The following is a 21,903-nucleotide window of genomic DNA, read 5'->3' on the forward strand; positions in this document are numbered from 1 at the left end:
GCGTGGACTAGGCGCTGGCGTTGGTGCATAGCTTCCCAAGGGGAGTGCATTGAATATGACCACAGCGATATTCAGTAGTGAGATATGTAGCACTTTTTCTCAGATGAGTTCGCTTACTTAATTGGCAGACCTTGTAAGAAACATCATGCATATTCCAAATACATCAGAGGCTGGATAAAATATAAATAATAAGTAACTAAGCAAACAAGTAAATCAATAAATACTAAAGTTGGAAGTCTACAAAGGATAATTATATTGGTCTTAGAAGCTAATATAAAACTTTATGACAATAATTTTGAAAGCATAAATGAAACAACAATTTTTTTGGAAACTGTAAATGATAGAAAAATGACTTAAGAAACCAGCTCTAAGCATTAAAGATTTTGAACCAGTTGCCCTTTTCCCTCCCCTATCAGGACATCCGGCTCAGGTGGCATTATAGAATATATTAAACAATCCTTCAAGAGAGGTGATTTCTTTTTTTTAATTCAGCTTCAAGACTGTTTGTTTTTAATAGATCAGCAGTGCTGGACTCCAGGAAGACCCCAGGGGTTTGGGGAGAGGTGATTTTTAGTTTTTCAGTTTATGCCAATTGTTACAGAGAAAGAACCTGAAACTACCCAATTATTCATAAATCCAGTATAACCTTAATAGTAAACTTGATAGAATAAGGGGGGGAAAATCGCACGACAATCTCCGTATCACTATTAATGCAGACGTTCTAAATATAATGTTGGTATACCCAACATTCAAAATGTTTAAAATTAAATATATCACCATCAATTAAGGTTTGTCTCAGGAAGACAGAGGTCATTTAACGTTAGAACAATCTATTAGTGTGGTGAGTTTTTAATATTCATGCCTCTTAATTTTATCCCAAATAGCCTATGAGGTGTTCTGGGTGAGAGATAGATTTGTTATTAATTACCTTGTAGTAAATAATAAACACATCGCCTCTCCACCCCCTTTCACCCTAGGCCTTCCCCTTAGGTTAATTCGATAAAAGCCAGCTGGATAAACTTCCTACAGGAGTAGCCTGGCACCCCTTAGGTGAGGGATGGAGAACAATGGATTTATTCCTTTTATAAAAGCCACATTCTTTCCCTCATAAAAGAAAAAATATGCATATTTTTACTCCTTTTAGAGAGGCTGTAGAGGAGCCCTAGATTCTCAGTCTGTTTGGAATGAAATAGGTCTTTCCAAAGGCCAGATAAATGGCTGATGTCTCTGGCTTTTAAGTCCCAGAGATGATTTTAAGGTCTGGTGTTCATACCATTTAAAATGTCATTAACTAGGAATATAGAGTTCTAGTCTTCGTGGAACCCTGGGGACTTAACCTAAGGACCTAGTCTAGACTGTAATCACCTGGCCCTCTTGATTCTTTCATATCGGAGTACTTAACTAGACAAATGGCTATAGACTTGTTTCTTATAGCAGATTTTTAGGGGCACTGAAGGCAAATATTATCTTTATATCATATACATTTCTGTGTATCAAAAGACTAGGACAATGATAATAAACTAGTATAGAAGTTTTACTTGAAGTCTTAACCAATGCAAAAAGACAAGAATAATAACTGATAAAGTTAGAAAAAAAGAGATAATCCTGGTATCAACTGCAGTCTAAACAGTGTGTTCACAGAACATTCAGGGTTCCTCACGAATAAATTATTAACACTAATGAAAAATTCAATAAGCTTATTGAATGCGAGATCCACATATAAAACTAGTCAAAATTCCTATGCAGTAACAAACTAAAAAGGAATTTGTAAAATAAAATTTCATTCATAATCGTAAAAAAAACTAGTAACTAGGAATAACTATTATAGATAGAAACTGTATAAGTTCATCATGTGAAAAATTAGAATATTTAATTGAAAAAAAAGAGTCAAAAAAAGGGAGGATATAATCTGTTCATAGAGGTCGGTCTCAGTATTGCAAAATTTCAATTCTCTTAAATCTGTGCGCTCACTGCATTTCTGATTCAAATCCCCAGGATATTTTTGAGGAATTTAAAAAGCTGATTCAAAAAGTCATGTGAAAGAGTAATGGTCTAAGGAAGAAAATTTTGCCTTGGGCCGGCCCAGTGGCTCAGGTGGTTGGAGTGCGGTGCTCCTAATGCTGAGATTGTCAGTTCGATTCCCACATGGGCCAATGAGCTGTGCCCTCTACAGCTAAGATTGTGAACCACAGCTCTCCCTGGAGCTGGGCTGCCATGGGCTGCAGTGGGCTGCTGTGGGCTGCTGAGTGCTGCCTCAGGCTGCTGAGTGCCTCCCTGGGCTGTGGTGTGCTGCCATGAGTGGCTGGCTGCCATCCTGAGCAGCCGGCTGGCAAGAGCTACCATGAGCTGCTGTGAGCAGCTGACCAGCGACCAGAGACCAACTGCCTCAGCAGGGGAGATGGGGAGGTGGGGGTGAGGTAGGGGGGTGGCGGTGGTGGGGTGGAGGAGCGCAAGGCTCATAACACCAGCCTGGGCCAGGGAGCTGTGTCCTACACAACTCGACTGAGAAACAAAGCTTGAATCCCGGAGTGGGGCGGGGGGAGGCGGAAGAAGGGAGAGAAAAAAAAGAAAACTTGCCTTATCAAAAATTGAGAAGTAATGTAAATTTAGGGTTCTTCAGAAACACAGAACCAATAGGATATATATATCAAAAGCAAAAAAGAAATGATCCCAGATACAATAATTAATGCAAAGCCAGGAAGTTTCCTGTGTACTAAAGTTGAAAGTACACAAAGAATAATATTGGTTTTAGAACCTACTATAAAACTTTATGACAATTTTGAAAGCTTAAATGAAATGAAATAAAAGGGGAATGAGAAAGAAAGACAGAGAAAGGTTTATTAAAATGAATACAATGAATTAGCTCATATAATTATGGAGGCTGAGAAGTCCCAAGATCTGCAAATCAGTGAGCTGGAGACCCAGGAGAGTCAACATATATTTGAGAAACAGGAGAGGGCCTGAAAACCAGGAGAGCTGATGGTGTGAGTTCCAGGCTGAGCTCAGAAGACTGATGTCCCAGCTCATGCAGTCAGGCAGAAGTTGTGCTTTTTTATTTGGCCTTTTTGCTCAGGTCTCCAATTGATTGGATGAGGCCCACTCACATTAGGAAGGGCGATCTGCTTTATTCAGTTTAACAATGCAAATATTAATCTTGTCCAAAGACACTGTCACAGACGCATTCAAAATAATGTTTGACCAATTGTCCGGGCACTCATGGCCCAGTCAAACTGACACATAAAATTAACTATTACAATAATTAACTGGTAAAGTTTGCTTGCTATATACTAGGCATTATTCTAAGCACTCTGCATATGTTAATTTACTTCATTCTCACAGCAACCTTTGAAATAGGTATGATTTTTATCTCCATTTTTATAAATGAAACTGAGGCTTACTGAGATTAAGAACGTAAACATTTATTCCAATGGTATAGAATAGAGACCCCAGAAACACATCCACACATGCATGGAATCTTGGTATATGGTGGCCAGTTGGGGAAAAGATAGTGCTGAGACAATCCTTTGTCCTTAATAAAACATTACTATTTTTACTCATAGCACACACCAAAATAAATTCCAGATGAATTAAAAATCTGAAAGTGAAAAACAAAAGTTCAAAACTTAACAAAAATGTATAGAATATCTTTATAACAACATGGTAGAAAAGGAATTCTCTCAGACAACATACGAATAAACAAACAAGATTGATAGTTTTCATCAAAATGTAAAACATTTATAGCCATTATATCTTAAATGTTTAACAAGTGCTTGTTCCCTGCCAAGGATCGCTAATCACTTTAACATTACTATATTAACTTAATCCTCACAAAACAAGCTTAAGATGTACATACCTTACAACACAGAAATTCTGCTTCTAGGAAGATAGAAATTCTTGCATAACTTCACTGCTGTTCTGTATATAACTTCCCCACCCCAGCCCCAAATAAAAGAAACCGATATACCATCAGGAATTAAATTGATGAATAGATAATATAGTGGCATATTTGTGTAATTGAAGTATTTAAGATTAATAAATTTAATCTATATGATTCAGCATAGATCCAGTCCAAAAAAATCATGTTGAGGAAAAATAAAAGCAAGTTATAGAGCCATATATATGGTATAATTATCATTAGTCTACTTTTATAAACACTAAAAAACTATTTTGTATATTGTTTATTGATATGTAACTTTAATATTAATAAAGAATATTAATTCTGTTTTCTGGCCCTTTGGATTTAATGTCTAATTCTATTTTAGTGTTAAAACTCTTTGTTTATTGTTGTAAGTTAATTCTTACAACACGGTGAAACTCACCATCTAAAGCCATCCGCTTGTATGATATGACAGGATTCTAATGTTCCTCTTCCCACAATCCTAATGTTCCTCTTCCCACAATCTCATCTAAAATCCTTATTTTGCAGGTTAAAGCCCAGAAAAGCTAAGTGACTTATCCAAAATGAGACAGGTTTCTTTTGCCTCCAAGTCTAGTGATCTTTTGAGCTCACAGTGCTGCCTCCTAGGAGAGAGAACTTCCAGGATGTAAAGACAGCTCTTAGAGTCCAGACTCTTTTTCCTCTTCCTAAGTCTTCTAGACTTCCTTGCCAAATAAGTAGCAGTGTAAATGAGGGTGAGAATTCTTTATGTTCTACATTCCTTGTCACAGTGTACCCTGTAGTCACTTTTTTTTTTTTTTTAATGGCAATTTCACATTGTAGTGGAGCTTCCAAAAGCCTGAGTGACTTTGTGGAGCAGAGCTCTGGGCTTACCAATTTTAGCCAAGTAGAATGAGAAATACATCAATTTTATTGTATTAATCTCCTGAAGTTTCAGGGTCAACTTGTTACCAAAGCATAACCTGCTATGTCCTTATTAATATAATTTCCAAAACTTGGTAGGTGAAGAGATTACTTCAAGCCACTGTTGCAGAAAAGACTCACTTCGAAAACAATATACTGAATTCTCTGATAATGAGGAGAAGTTAAAAGGACGCAGAATCTATTCACCCAGCTGAGGATTAGCTGATAGAAGCAAACATAAATGAAGGCAAAAGCATGAGTGGATTCTTCAGTTTGCTGTTTCTAATTCAATAGACCACTCTTAGGTTTTTGTAAAACACTGTCCATCCTTGTGTGTACGTAAAATTGACTAAATTTTAGTTGTGCAGCATGGAAAGCTAATAGGACATACATTTAAACTTGAGGTTCTATCTTTTCTAAAAAATATTTTAAAATATATTTGAGAATAGTCTGGTTAAAATCACCCAGTAAGGAAGTCATTGGGGACATTAAGTTTCTTGAAAGACTTTACAGTGGATCCTGATGACATGAAAGTATTTACCAGTAATCTGACTTCTTTATATGCTGCACAGTCATTTTCATGTTACATTAACTTCATTTTGTATTTTTTGGATCATTCCCATGCTTCTTAGAGTGCACTGGGTTGTGGCCTAATTGCTGTATTATGCAGTGTTAAATAACCTATAAAAAAAGAATACAAGTGTGAATTAAAAGAAATGAGCCTTGGTCACTGTATGTGGTGTAGGAGAACAAAACAATAGAATCATCCCAAATGGAAATGGAATATTAAGCAGGACATAACAATAGAATAAAGACCTTTCAGAAGATTGCTTTCTTTGGAAAGAAACACCCCAAAATGGAACAATGGGGTCTTATTTAAATCTGACTTAAATGAAGAAGTAAATATAACTCACTTAATGATTGTCTCTATTTTTATAAACAATATAGCTCTATCAATATGTTACACCTAATTTAAAATGTCTATATCCTAATGTCTCAGAAGTATATTAGAAATCATAAGTGATGATATTTACAGGCTTTTAAAAATTGCCTTTTCTAAGGCATGTGCTTCCTACTGTAATTAGATAGGAGTGGGTGTATAAAGGACCGATTTATCTAGTTATTTTTCAGAAGTAGGATTGTTAATGCATTAATTAGTACTAAATTGTAATTTCCCACTGTAATTGCTCGTTACAGTTCCATTCAAGGAAAGACTTCAAGACAAAAGTTCATAAAAATTTGCATAGTTCCTGTAAGTGCTACCCTGTTTCCCTGAAAATAAGACCTAGTCGGACAATCAGCTGTAATGCGTCTTTTGGAGCAAAAATTAATATAAGACCTGGTCTTATTTTAATATAATATAAGACCAAGTCTTTATAATATAATTAATGTAATGTAATATAATATAATATAATACCGGGTCTTATATTAATTTTTGCTCCAAAAGACGCATTAGAGCTGATGGTCTGGCTAGGTCTTATTTTGGGGGAAACATGGTAGTTGGGTTTACTTCCTTCTTCTTGGATTGCATTTTTTGTTCGTTTGTTTTTATTTTTACAAAGGCAAAACTCTGAAAGACTACCTAAATTTAATCAGAAACGAATATTCTTTTTTTTTCCAATTAGTTTTAGGTGCACAAAACAAAGTAATAGTTAGACGTTTATCATTTCTATCCCTCACACTGTGTCAACCCCCCTCCCCCCATCAACTATCCCCCTGATATCGCACAGAGCCATTACATTTCCACTGTCTCTATTCCTAGTGCTGTACTCCGCTTCTTGTAAGTACACACACATACACACACACACACACACACACACACACACACACAATCTTGTAGTTGACATTCATTATTGTTCAGCTTCAGCTGCAGTGATCAGGCATCTACATCGTCCCTGAGGTGTCTCCCTAACGAGACAAGTGTCCATCCGATACCCTACAAAATCTTTAGAACATTATTGATTACATTCCCCAAATTAACTTTCGTAATCCTGTGGGCGTTACTGACTGCTTTCTAAACCCCTCATCTTCCCCCTTATCCCCTCCCGCTTCCCATCTAGCAACCCTCAGTTTTTCCTCTATGTCTCCGAAACTGTTTCTGATTAGTTCATTCACTTATTCTTTTATTTAGATTCCACATATAAGTGAGATCGTATGGTATTTGTCTTTCTCTGTCTGACTTATTTCACTTAACATAATGTTCTCTAGGTCCATCCATGTTGTTGCAAATAGTAAGATTTCTAAAAAGGACATACAGATGGCAAACAGACATATGAAAAAAATGCTCTACCTCACTAACCATCAGAGAAATGCAAATAAAAACCACAATGAGATACCACCTCACCCCAGTCAAAATAGCTATCATCAATAAATCAACAAACAACAAGTGCTGGCGGGGATGTGGAGAAAAGGGAACCCTTGTGCACTGTTGGTGGGATTGCAGATTGGTGCAGCCACTATGGAAAACAGTATGGAGGTATCTCAAAAATCTGAAAATGGAACTACCTTATGGTCCAGCAATTCCACTCCTAGGTATCTATCCGGAGAAATTCAAAACTCTAATTCAAAAAAAAAAATTATGCACTCCTATGTTTATTGCAGCACTATACACAATAGCCAAGACATGGAACAACCAAAATGCCCATCGGTAGATGACTGGATTAAGAAACTATGGTACATTTATACAATGGAGTATTACACAGCCATAAAGAAAAAAGAAATCTTACCATTTGGAAATTAATATTCTTAATATATTTGCTAACTTGTTAGTCAAGATACCTGTTTCTGTGACTTCAGCTATCAGCTCCAAATACATGAGCTCTCATATCTGGAGATATTAAGACTTTCCCTCTTCTTCCAGGATTAGTTTCTAATGTTTCAGCACCGAATCCAGGTCACTATTTTTTTCTTTTGAATTTCACTTAAAAAGCTCCTTCTTTCTCTTCTCACCATCATCCTTCTTAGCCCTCCTTCCAGACCTTCCATAACTCACCAGCACTGGTAATGGCTCCTTTCCTGGTCTTCTTGCATCCCTTTCTTGACTCCAGTCTATCCTCCACATGACCAGAGAAGCCCTCCTAAAATATTATTTTCATCCTGATTTTCACCTGCATAACACCCTGGTGCTTCTCTTTGGTCCCTGAAATGGAGTCAAAATGTGACAGCCTCGGTCTCAAGGGTTTACCTAGATCTGGTCCCATTCTGTGTTTTTCCTCTCACGTTGTATCACATTTTAACCAAAAGTCTCTCCATTCCATCCAAGCCAATTGACTGAGTAGCCAACACAATAATAGATCCCCTTTCTGATTTGAAACTTTTCTCCCATATTTCTCACTTGTGCCTACCCAGATCCATCTTATTACAAATTTATCATCTTACTCTTTCTTTTTATGGACTCTTTCCTTTACTCAACATGTATTTAGTGGGCACCTGCACTGGATCTTATCTCCAAAGCTGATCTTAATGGTGGCAGCAAAGGGAAATGTCTGTGCCTAGCTCCCTTGTCTGTGACTAGTTCCTGCTTTGTAGCATAGCAGAAAGAATACTGCATTGTGAGAAGACCTCTCAGAGGAACTGATCTCTGAACGTACAGAGAACCTCATGTTATTCACTTTCTCACCACCTTACAGTGTCGATAGATAAAATAGGTACCCAGTACATTTTTTTGTTGATGAATGAACTGTACCTTGGACAGGTCTTTCCCTTCCTAGGACTCACTCTCCTCATTTGTGAAAGGAGGAATTGAAAATAGTGTATCAGACAACAGTTTAGTGGTTACCAGAGTGTAAGGGGGTGGGGAGGTGGTAGAAGAGGGTAAAGGGGGTCAAATATATGGTGACAGAAGGAGAACTGACTCTGGGTGGTGAACACACAAGGCACTATATAGATGATGTATTATAGAATTGAACACTTAAGACCTATATAATTTTACTAACTAGTGTCACCTTAATAAATTTAATAAAATTTAATAATAAATAAAATAAAATGAGAAAAAAAGAAAATAGTATATAACTGAGGTAATTCCATGATTCTCATCATTGTACATGTACTTTCTATGGCCATGAATTGTTGGTCAACTTTCTATACCCATACATATTATAGTGAGTGATCTTTGCAAAAACACTTGTAAATTCTCAGTAGATGTGTGTTGCTTGATTTCCAGCATTTTAAGCATTATAATATTATAAATCTTGTTTGGGGACATACTGTCTCACCCCCTCCCCTTTCTAAAACATTGTGGGAGTTCTTTCTTGTTCTTGAAAGAAAGGCAAACAGAACATTCCTAACACAGTATGACTGTCTCAAAATGACTTTTGAGAACATTAAGTCTGCTTATGTTTACCACTTGAGGACAGTTTTAGGAAAGAAAACATTAGACTCTTAAATGATACTCATCTCTCCGCTGATACCCAATACACCAAGCTTACCCAGCGCTGCCATTTACGTGCTGAGAGGCGTGAAGAACAGAATGGGGGTGTCTTATCACAAAGAATCAAAGTGATAGCAAATTCTGTCATTAAACTAAAAGCCCCGTCTCAGTCACAAGTAATTTAAATATGTATAAAGCCCAGACGAGGCTGGTGTGTAGGCAGTGTGCATGTTGTAACTGTATTTCCCTGTGGGAATTTAGACACTAAGCTCAGGCTGGCACTGGAACCAGGCCTTTTTATGCTGTTTACTGAGTCCATAGTACCAATAACACATTGTGGGCTCAGATCTTAAAACAAAAATGGGAATAATTCACATTTTGTAAGTAAGATAAGACATACATACCTCTCTCAATCTATGACAGAAAATCAAGCATAGATAGAAAGCAGTGCTGCTGTAAATTCAAGGTTTCTTTCTTCATCTGGATCTTCAAAACTTTCTGACAGTGTTTATCTGTGTCAATTGCCTTTTCCAGCTGTTGGGATAAAATGCCCAGACTCTTGTCCTTTTCTTAAGTCTCCTTCTGTCCTCATTCTCAGTGGGAGCTTTCACCCTCAGCTTCATGGAGAGAATAAAGGCTAATAAGTGATAATTCCCTTAAATCCCAGCTGTCCATCCATGCCATGCTGATGTCTTTCACTCCTGTTGAAATGCATGAGGACAGTGTCCAGGCCAGATCTGCTGCATGGCTCTGAAGTGTATTGATCAAACAGTCCGTCTGTGGAACAGTGGATCTCAACCCTGGCTGCACATTGGAATAATCTGGCATGCTTTTACAAAATGGCTGCTCTGGCCCCACCTCTGGCCAATGAAGTCAGAATTTCGGAGGGTGAAGCTCATGTATCAATACTTTTTAAAAGTTCCCTAGGTGCAGCCAAGCTTACATACCAATCTATAGCCTAAAAACTCCACAAGGGCAAGTATCTTGTATGTGTTGAAACCCATTCTACTCGCCACTCTTCAAAGCCCCTCTAAATCAAGTAATAATGGTAGTATAATGTTTTTCTTCACATGCATACCATTTTTACTACACCTTACTTGAGTGAATTTTACTATTCATATAACCAAAGAAAAAATCATGTATAATGCTATAGTAACTTCTCAATTAAATTCTAGAGAACCATCCAAATACCCATCAAACAAAATTGTAGTTATTGTTGGTGGTGAGAAGAGAAGCACAAGAGGTAAATTTGTGCCTCAATTATTAGAATTGATATATTCACTATTTCTTAAGTATATTCTTTACCTAAAGAGTTTTAACTGTTTCTCATTTACATACCTAGCTGCTCGGTGCTTTGTCCACTGAATGTGAGGAACTTTTGCTCTGGGAAACCTGTAATATTTAATATTGTAGTGATTGGTACATTAAAGGCTGAATAGAACTTCCATGAACGTGCAAAGACTTGAGGTATATTGCTATCATGAGCTCTTCCTACAGAAGTTACTAGACAGTGGACTTCAGATGTCTAAAATGACTAGAGAAATATCAGTGTAAGGAAATGTGATAAGCATTAAATATGTATTTACCTGTAGCAGTAAGACTAAATGGTTGTTACAAATAGAATGATCAGAAATATATATATATATGATCATATATGAGATCATATGATCATATATATCATATATAACACATATATGTCATATATATCATATATGATATATACGATATTATATATCATATATAACATATATATCATATATGTGTGTGTGTATATATATATACACATATATATGATATATATATATATCGGGAGTGCCAAAAAATGTATACAAGTGGACACTTTGGTCAACATTGCTCAAACAGTAGTTCATTGTAATCAGAAGTGTCAGGACGCTGATGGTAACCACTTTGAACACATCTTGTAATTACAGAAGTCAAATGTGACTTGTATTCATCTTTCATTATCGGTATATATTATTACAATTTTAATAGTTTTTTTCCTTTCTTAAAATATGTATACATTTGTTGGCACCCTCTATATAGAGATAGAGATTATATACACACACACACACACACACATATATGTGTATATATATTTGTATATATATATATACATATATATATATGTTTATCTATCTATCCATCTTATCTATATCCAGTTTGCAATACAGTTCAGTTTATACCTCTTGTCTTGGCCTAATTTATAATATCCCCCTTCACTCTCAGAACTTTTCTGACTTAGTAAATTGTGTAAATGTCCTCGAGTTAGGAGAGGTAGTAGCTTGTGTAAAGGCTATGTGCTTTAATAATGCAGATATAGTTTATTAATAATGGAAGAAATGGATGAGTTTACAAAAAATAGTGTAAACTTAATCATTGCCTAGAATTAACAGGATATTCCTTTAAATTAGATGCTGGGGGAGGAAGAAAATGTTGACTAATTTTAGACTAGGAAACCAAAATTTGGGAATGTTTGGGTCTTTAGCTCTCATGGCCATCAGAAATTCCTTGGTCTTCCCCCTTCTAAACCCCATGTATTTCATCCCACACCATTGTTGATAAAATTCAGGTGTTACTGTTTCAGTCATTCTTCCCCACCCACTCATACTTCATAGGTGGGGGACACATGGTCACCACGGTTTGTTGTAGATGTCCATTAGCTTTTTGTTTATCCTACTTACTCTTTCTTAAGGGATAATTCAGGGAGATTTACAATCTACACAGCAACCCCCAGCTTCTTCCTAGAATGCCTCCAGATAACACATCTCCCTCTTTCTTGGTTTACTTCTTTTTTTCTCATTCAGCATATCCTCCAATAAATGGCCAAGAAACAGTTTGTGTGATGTTTTTTGTTATTTGTGTGTGTGTGTGTGTGTGTGTGTGTGTGTGTGTGTGTGTTTGTTATAATTTGCATTTCTGAAATGTCTCTATTTTATGCTCACATTTAGTTGATAGTTTGGCTAAGTAGAGCATTCCGGTTAAAAATCCATTTCCTTCAATATGTTGCAAGCATTTCTTCATTTCTTTTTAGCTCCCAGCATTGTTGTTGAGAAGTTTGCTGTTATTACTATGTTTCCCCGAAAATAAGACCTGGCCGGACCATCAGATCTAAAGTGTCTTTTGGAGCAAAAATTAATATAAGGCCAGGTCTTATACAATATAAGATCTTATATATTATGTTATATTATATTATAAAGGTCTTATATAAGACCTAGTCTTATATTATAGTAAAAGTATATTATATAAGACCGGGTCTTGTATTAATTTTTACTCCAAAACATACATTAGAGCTGATTGCCCAGCTAGGTCTTCTTTTCGGGAAACATGGTATGATCTTCAATTCATTGTTTGTCATTTGTCTTACCACTGCTGTTGCTCTTGCTTCTCTGAAAGTTTTAAGAACTTTGTCTCCATTATTCTGTAATTTCATCATGCTGTTTCTCAGTATAAGGTTTTCTTCAGATATTCTGGGGATTTGACAGGCCTGTTCATTTCATTCTGGGAACTGTCCTAGTATTATTTCCTTAATTTTTTTTCCCTTCAGTGATCTCTGTTATTTCTTCCTCAGACACTTTTTATTTAAATGTTGGCTCGTTTAGATTAAATTTTAATTCTGATTCCCCCCTGTTTTTATAACTTTTGTGTTTTTTTCTGCCCTATAAAATATTACCTTATCTCCTCACACTTCTTTTGATTTTTTTGTGTGTTCTACTATCATATATTTAATTTCTAAGAACTATTTCTTCATCTCTATTCTTTTTCTTATAGCATACTGTTTTAGCTTAATGGGTATGTTAAAATTACATACAAAGTGGAGACTAGACAAGCATAGAATTGAGGATAATGTGTCAACCCTACCCAAACTATATTACTTGAAAGGCTTTTGATTTCTCTGCTAATAGAACTCCAAAAAACTATGCTGTCCTTTCTTCCAATTCACATTTCATCAAGTGCTTGGGCTAGTAATGCTTGGGATGATTGCTGAGTCATTCATTCAGCAAATACTTACTAAGCACTTACCATGTTCCTGCCACTGTTCTAAAGGCTGATGATGTAGCAATAAAAAAGACAAAGTCCCTGTCCTGAGGAGCCCATATACTGTTGATCTTTGGGTCCTTATGTTCTCTTGTGGTCAGTCATGGTTATAGTTCGGACATCTTGATGTAGAGTTGATGGATTTAGTCTTTGAGAAATAGGCCCCATTCTTGTAGTCTTCAAGGGCTCTCCTTTGTTTCAAAGCACTCCTCCTTTTTGTAAGATTCTACAGAAGGCCACAAAGAGTAACCAAGACGTGGCATTCTTCCTTCAAGTTTCCTAAAGCTCTAGCCTCAGTAGGCAAATGGACAGAATTCCAGAATGCAATCTCGTCTGCACAGCCTGAAGCTTTGTAATTCTTTTGTAGGACCTCTAACTTCCTAGTGAAGGATGCGGATTTCTAAAAAAAAAATGAAGACCGGACTTGAGAATTTGCTGAGCAGACAAAACCATTTAAGCCACAGGAGCAAATCCATATCTAGCTAATTTCATGAACATAAGTGAAACTTAACTTGGGTTATTTTTTATAAATGCCTCTGATATTCATAAAAGAAACTTAAGTCATCTTTCTAAAATTGGTATGAGATGATCACTTTTAAATAGTTCCCTACTGTCTGGAAACTTCCATTGTAATACCCATCATCGGTAAAGATTAAACATCCTCATTTTCACTTCATAAGCCTTCCTGTCCCTGAGCTTCATATCAGTTTTAAATCTGAAAACTCCCAATTTGCAAACGGTTCTTACCTGCACAATAAACTCATGCCAAATACTATTTATTGTTTTGGTGGTTTAAATTTTGCTATTTCTGGGTCTTTGACTTGAACATGTCTCTTTTCTTGCCAAGGAAATTAAGTAGAAGTATGTTTGAAGTCTTCTCTGGTAGCTTTGTTTTGTTTTGTTGAACTTGCATTTTTACCATGCTCCTTTAAGATTTGTCTATCTTGGTGTCGTCCGTACTAGATGCTTTATTTCAGTGTCTTTGGGCCTTTGATGTTGGTTCTTATTTAAGCATGAGGTACTAAGAACCACATTAGAAGGTTTGATGATTTTTGAGCCACACAACAGTGTGAGGATGTGAAATCAGGCCCTCCATGGTTAGAATATCCAAATGTTTCATGAGTCAATTAGCTTCTCTACAGAGAAATCCTTTGCTCTACTCCTAGGGAGCATAAGACTGTCAACCTTCTAGGAGCCAATGGAGAAAAGAGGTTGAGAATCTCACCAAATAAATCTACACTTCCCCTTGATCTCCCTGTTTTCAGCATTACAACCTCTTCTTGTGCATATCCCTATTTAATGTGTTCAGAGGACTTCTGGTTCAATTTTTCTAGACTTCCAGTCTTATGACATAACAGGGGAGGTGAATTAGTGCCTAACTACTTCTTATACAAACACCCATCCATCTTCTGATATTCTTCTCAGTCCTTCCTCAGTCCATTTCTCAGTTTATCCATTTTTCAAGCCAAGTGTGGCTTGGCTTGCTTTTTATGTTTTCCTGTTGTCCATTGTTAGCTTGCAGCTTCCTCTAACTAGTTAGCACTTAATCTGCTTTCTGGCTTGCAAGTATTTGTTGACATTTCTTATCTGCTTCATTTTTCCACCAGTGCCTTTTGATTTTGTAAAGTTTGTGCTTTTTATTCCTTTACTGTCTTTTTAGTTAGATGTTGGAAAGGGGCATGCATTTCATCTCCCGTGTTTACTTGGTAGTTTACTGTGCAGTCACCTTCCATGGTAGTCTTCATTATCCCACTATATAGATAAGAAAGGTACAACAACTTGCTTAAGATAGCATAAATAACAACCCGTACTGCATCGATTAAACCCAGGTTTGAAGTTCTTGCTCTCTATATGAACTGCTTCATAAGAAACAGTTCAAATTGATAGTTTCAAAAAAGACATCAAGCCCCGACAACACTGAATAATATTTATTGAGTGCTTCCCCAGACCCTGTGCTAAGTGCTTCACGTGCATTATCAATCTAATTTCATCCTCACAGAAACCCTGTGAGGTATGTAATATTTCTGTCCCCAATTTACAGATGAGAAAGCTGAGCCATGGAAAAGGCACACAGAAAGTAAGAAAAAGTCCTAAACAAATAATGTCAGGACCCTAGACCAGGGGTCAAGAAACTTTTCATAGAAAGAAGTAGTTAGTAAATACTTTTAGCTTTGTGGGTCATATGGTGTCTGTTGCAATTATTCAACTTTTCCTCTGTAGCATGAAAACAGCCATAGACACGGTGTAAAGAGTGTACATGGTCGTTGTCATGCAGAGTGTCATGCGGGATCTCTGGTCCCACTCCCCACACAAGAACGCAGGACATGGTGAGGCCAAAAAGGAACACCCACGGAGCCATAGGTAGGGGAGTCACACCACTATATTCTCGCTAGTGGCTGGGTTAGAGACACAGGGAGCAGGAGCCACATGATCCGCAATCTGCTGTCCTCTTCTCTCTGCCAACCAACCTCACTTGCTAGCTGCAATCCTCTGTGCTAACTGCAATCCACGCTTGCCAGCCACCATCTGCTTACTAGCCCCCATTTTCTGCTAGCGTTGCCACGGCAGTTATATTAGTGGCCAATGGCTCACTGATTACAGCTGACGGCCAACTAGCCACAGCTGATGGCCATTTGATCACAGTTGATGGCCATTTACTACCTGAGCCAGCACCTTTCCACGTGAGGGCGAGAGCCTGGAAACTGCACTCCTGACTCTGTCCCCACAATTGTGTTCCAGTAAAACTGTTTACAAAAGTAGATGATGGGCTGAATTTGGCCTGCGAACTATAGTTTGTCCACCCCTGCTCCTACTTTTAAAAAGTAGAAATAATAAATGAATAGCTGGTAACAAAGATGATTTCTGCTCCAGCCAGAAAGATTCTTACACTCTTGCTACTAGACAAAGACTCAACTGCACAGGCATTTGAAAGCTTTGATGAGATAATCAGGTGTAGGAACTTAACTAAAACGAGGAGGAAGTTGACAGAGGTAAGGACAGATACAGGTGGCACACTGCTGAAGAAGATGGAGACAGTTCCCCACAATTTTCGCAGCTGCTTCCTGTGTTCACCACTGTTCATCTGGGTGTTGGTGGCTCCCCATGTGGGTCACATGCTTGCTTTCAAAGAATGAGTAATGAAAACGGATTCATGGCACCAAGTCAGCAGCTGTCATTTGAACAAGGTAAAGCTACAGCCCAGGTGCCTTTCAACCCTCCAACACCTAAAAAAAAAAAAAAAATTCTCTGAGGGAAGATTTAAACAGCAACCTCAATGTTAATTAAAAGGAATAATTTGGTAAAGTCATCCATACTATCTTTTATGTTACAGCCACATGGTTTCGGTAACAAGAAACAGATGATAGTATCAGTTCTAAATGAAGAATGAGACACTCTCTCTCATATTATTCATTTGGAACCAAGATCAGAGGAAAGCTTTACTTATCACCTCCACATAACCAAGGGCTGGAGAAGAGGGGAAAATGTATTGGTTTGGCGACAGAAATATTTTACGTTGCCAAGAGCATAACTTAGATAGACTTAATGAAACATTTTCATTTTTCAGAAGGACTCTGTTCACAGTTTGCCTTTGTATTGTATAGGAAGCCAGCACGATAACAATCATTTAAGATTTCATTCTTACTAGAATATACACTTGTCAGTAAACCAGGATCTTAGGCTCAGGATAGAAACTCTAATCTCTTTATCTTCTCTGCCACAGTGAATAAGAACAAAATTTCTACAGGATGATTTTGAAGTGGGAAATGTACTTTATATTCAGCTGGGAGAAAGAAGCTAGATAAAGAACAGCAGAGGAGAGTTACTTTTCTTCATTGTAAAACATATTTCTTATACTCAGTTACACTAAACCCTTTCAGCATATTTATTGACAAAAACTCTAAGGCAGGAAGGGATAATGCTGTGCCCAGACATTGAAAAATAGTCAAGTAAATCTGATTAGAACCCAAGACAGAAAACTGGTACAAATCAGACCTTCCTTTGCATTCTCTCCTTGATCTGCTCTCTCTGCACATCGAAATTTCCAGTATTTCTGCACTGATCAGTTCCTGGATCTCCTGCCTCCAGTAAGAGACAAGATGGGAAGAATGGATTATTATCTCATCACCAACTGAAAGTCACTTGTAGCCTTCACATTGTTGGAAAACTATCTCTATAAACAATTTTAGAAATTCTTTTTGCACCTTTATGTTAGAAAGTGGATATAAATTTGCTCTGGAACATTTCTGCTTGGGCCAAAAATTTTCAGCAGTTTTTAGTACCTAGAACAAGACTAAGAAATAAACAAGTTTGAGGATTCCACCACCGAGACTTGGAAGTGTTTTTATTAACTAGCCTGCTACCCAAACTATACTCAGGGACAAATGTAGCATTTTTTTGAATTGAGATAAAATTGACATATAACACTAGTTTAAGGTATACAACATAACAATTCAATATTGGTTCTTTTTCATTCTAATATAGAACTGTTTTATTGAAAAGAATATTGAGTTTGATCTGATGAATTTACTTCAACTGGGATTCTACTCACTGGCTATGGTTTTCAAATATTCTTGATTCAGTGACTCATTTTTTTCTAACCAACAACTTTCCACTCTCTCTTCGGTCTAACATTACTGTACCAAAAGGAGAAAAATACTTTGAAATTCCAACAATGTGAGAAAAAAACAAAAACCAGAATGTAACTTATATTCTCAATTTTGATCTGAGAAAGGAGACTATACTTATCTGTGATATTTGGGTTGGGCTAACATAGAAAAAAGTTGACTATGAGCACAGGGCTCTGTATTCAATGACAGTTACGTATTTTCAATTGATTTGAATTAGGTTTAAACACTTTGGGAAAACTTAGGTTGGTGACCCTGAAGTGTGATCTCAGTGTTCCTGAAATCAGTATATTCGGACTTCCTAGGACAGAGCATCTGAAGGTGTAGTCTTAAGACCATGTGAATCAGAATCATCTGAGGTCCTTATGTAACAGATAAATTCCTGAGCTTCATTACAGATATTTTAAAATAAAGTCACTGAGATGGTATCAATAGATGCAGAAAAAGCATTTGATAAAATCCAACACTCATTTGTAATAAAGCTCCCAGTAAACTAGAAATAGAGAGAAACTCCATCAACTTGACAAATAAGGGCTTCAAAAATCTACAAGCTAACATCATACTTAATGGTGAGACACTGAAATCTACTAAGATCAAGAACAAGGAAAGGACATCTCCTGATAACGTTAAAAGCTGGTGAGGATGTGAGCTGAGGAACTCACATCCTCACCTTTACCACTGAATATTAATACATATGTATTCAGTGATAAAAAGGCTAGATTTGAAAAAATGAGTATCTTTTGAAATGAAGAAAGACATAGATCCTGAGACACATAGTGTCTCATATTCAAAATGTTGAATATGAGAAGTAAAAGTTGAATCCTATATACAGTATAGTGACACCACCACCTTATATGATACTTTTGTGTGAAAAAGAAAACAGTACCCTCTGACAGATGCTGTCCTTTTATTTCATGACTTGAGTGAGTGACTCTTGGCCTAGTTTTCATCCCCCACATGCTCCCTTAACCATATTCCTTGGTACAGGACAAGAATTATAGAACTGTACATGCTGTTGGCTCTAGATGAAAATGAAAGAATCTAATTAGGAATTGTTTTACAGATTCCTTACAAAGTAGCAACAGTTACACTAACTGATTTTTTTCCCCCAAGTGTTAATACATGCTAGAGGCAATAGAATAAAATCTTTAAATGCGGAGGGAAAGGTAATTCTAACCTAAGGCTCTATACAGAACTACATTATTGTTCAAGAGTAAGTATAAATAAAGTTTTGGATAATCTAATAGTATTTACTTCTTACAGATTCTTGCTGAGAAAACTACAAAAGGATGGACTCCAGCAAGAGGAAAAGTGAATCCAAGGAATGGAGTGGAAGATAAGCAATAGCGGTGAGTGAAAATAGTAGTAAAATATATACGTTTAATTCAAATGTGCAACATGGTGATTATTGAAAAATTGTTAAAGTTAGGTCAGTTGAATTTACTTTAATTGGAGTTTCCTCTCTGCATATAGTTTAAACTATTTCCTTTTTCAACTATTAACAGCTCATTTCTCTTGCTAGCTGACCATCACTGTGCTAAGAAAAGACAAACAGTTGGAATTTCAATAACGTAAGGAAAAAACAGAAAGTAATTTTTTATTTGTTATTGTAATCCCTGAGAAATCTCACCTTGTTCTTAAAAAAGTGACTTCCATGTAAAACATGCTCAAAAAATATTTCTTGAGTGAATAAATATATTCTTAATTAAATTTTAAGAATAATTTCTGATGAGAGAGCATTTTGATGGGATTACATATCAGTGTATAGAATCATCTTCTTGGCTTATTTTTTACCAGAAGACAGTAATAAAAATGAAGCTGTAATTAAAAACATTTTACAGTGTCTACATTGATGATGTGCTTCAAAGAATAATTTTGGGTGAGAAAATTTTCTGTAGAATTGTTTAGGTCTTTGAATAAATTGATCTTAGGTTAAAAAAAATTACTCAGTTTTATCTGGACAAAAACAAAAAAAATGGTTCTTGGCTGGAAAGGAGAAACATTTTTAAAGATAAAGTTCTTAACAATGTTTTCTTTCAGGATATGTTAGCCTGTTGGTTTTACATGGAACAGATTGTCATAAGCTTTTTACCTTTACTTGCTCAGCCTGGAAGCAATTTCTGGGTTGAGGCTTTATTGCTACCCTAGTATTTATTTAGGGCAATATCAATGATGGCCTGGCAGTTCCAACTTTGTGGTATAATCATCATTTGGGCAAAATAAGTCATTCTCTTACAGTTTTTCCCACATCCATCTTGCCAGTCAGTAGTTGGGTACATTTAGGGTACTGGCACTAATAATCAAGGTCCTTCTGTTGATTTTCTGATTACCTTAGAAAGGCATTGTTTTTGTCAATAGTCTCATGGCTGCCGAGTCTAAGACATTAACGTTAAAAGCCAGACTTTTCATGTAGCAGGTGGTCCTCGTCTCAAAATATGTGTTTACTTGGCCCTTCCTGTCTTATGTATGTTGTGTTGTTATTTTATCTGGAATTTTTTATTATTAGCACTGGTGATGTGGCTACCTCCTGAGAGTGAACTGTCACAGACAGTATATATTTGGACTCAAATATTTAATCACTTCGGACAGCAGGATGAATGTCGGCTCATAATCCATGTTGAAGCCTGCTTTTACTCCTTGTATATTTCTGCCCTTTGGCAGCCAGGTAGCATCCACTGATTTTCCACAAAAATAAAACATAAGTCTAAAAAATATCTAATCATTTTTTGCTCCCTTTTGCTACATATTTCAAAGAAAATATATAAGTTGGGTCAAGAGTTGAAGAAATTTAAATACCCGGATGAAGTCATACTTCGGTTGACCATATCCATTGTCTGACATTAACACTTTCCCAGGCTTGGGTAGAAAAGGAATTCATGATTAGTCTACTGAAATGAAAAGATTTCCAAAGACATACCGTGAGGATTCTGGTGGATTGAGCATCAGAAAAACTTTTTTGGAGAAAAATTTCATGAAAATGCTATATTTACCCTTTCAAACCATCTTGAACTAACTCTTTTGAAATTATGAGAAGGGACTCATGTCCATGTTCCTTTAACTGTATTTTAAATGTTTCAATAAAACATATCAATAGTATGTAATATTTTGCAGATGTAATATAACTAATAGTCATTTTGACAGTAAGACAGAATTCGCACTGGGCACTTGAAGACAGCCATGATAGGTACAGAAGTATATTATTCAGAGTCCATTTAGGAGATAGAAACCACAGCAATTTTCACGGAATTTAATATAAAGCGTTTTCAGCCAGGAATTGGACATCTGAAAAAGGGAACAGTAAGGTTTCACAGAACATTCCTAGGGCTAAGTGAATAAAGGGAAAAGGTTAGGATTGCTAAAATTTAGAAACTTGGATGAGGGACTCACGGAGCTTGGACTCAGACTTCTGAGGAGGGGTTGTTGCTGAGCTGTGTTCGTGCCTCAAGAATGCCACAGAGGTGTTGCATGGGCCTGGGAGCTCAACCTTTGAGGAAGGAGCATAGTTGGCTAAAACTGGGTCTTATTAGAGACCATAGTGATGTTGGTTCTGTCAGTGTTGGAGGGAGAAAAAAAAAAAGTAACTGGAATTAACTGCACTACCAGAACAACCAGCTCCTGGCAGGCCCATCTTTATTGGGTGATGCTGAAAGTAGCAAGAATCAAAACAGAAACAGAAAATAACCTAGAAGGAAAGTACCCTTATTCTCTCTTCTTGTCTACTCTCTGTCTAGCGTTCCTTGTTGTCAAAGCCTAACAGTGATCCAGCTAACAAAAGAGAACTGTTTTGCAGAGTCCCACCCTTAGAATCACAAAAAGTAAAGAATAGAACAGTGGATTGGAAGCTAAGAGGTGATAGTTTAATAAAGGGCACAGGAAAAAAACAAACAAACAAACAAGATAAAACAGATTTGGCTTACTTGCCTTTTATATGATTATTTCATGAGAAATATGTTCAATACTTTCAGCTTTCATATTCTAGGTAAAAGTAACCATTTTTCAGAAAACAATTTTCTTGCTGAATTAATTTAATGGAGTGTGAAAAGAAAGTAGTTGGATAAAGATGGTTGGCTGAA

General features: G+C 36.6%; 1 protein-coding gene across 1 annotated transcript in view; it reads left to right on the forward strand.

The window, feature by feature from the left end:
- Nucleotides 1-21,903, forward strand: part of KCNN2 (potassium calcium-activated channel subfamily N member 2) — a 375,548-nt gene that overhangs the window by 87,148 nt on the left and 266,497 nt on the right. The window contains exon 3 of the mRNA XM_033111136.1: nucleotides 19,094-19,179. The gene's annotated coding sequence lies outside the window, so the exon portion shown is untranslated. The remainder of the gene's footprint in view (nucleotides 1-19,093; nucleotides 19,180-21,903) is intronic.

The sequence above is a fragment of the Rhinolophus ferrumequinum genome, chromosome 7 (assembly GCF_004115265.2).
Source record: "Rhinolophus ferrumequinum isolate MPI-CBG mRhiFer1 chromosome 7, mRhiFer1_v1.p, whole genome shotgun sequence".
NCBI lineage: Eukaryota > Metazoa > Chordata > Mammalia > Chiroptera > Rhinolophidae > Rhinolophus > Rhinolophus ferrumequinum.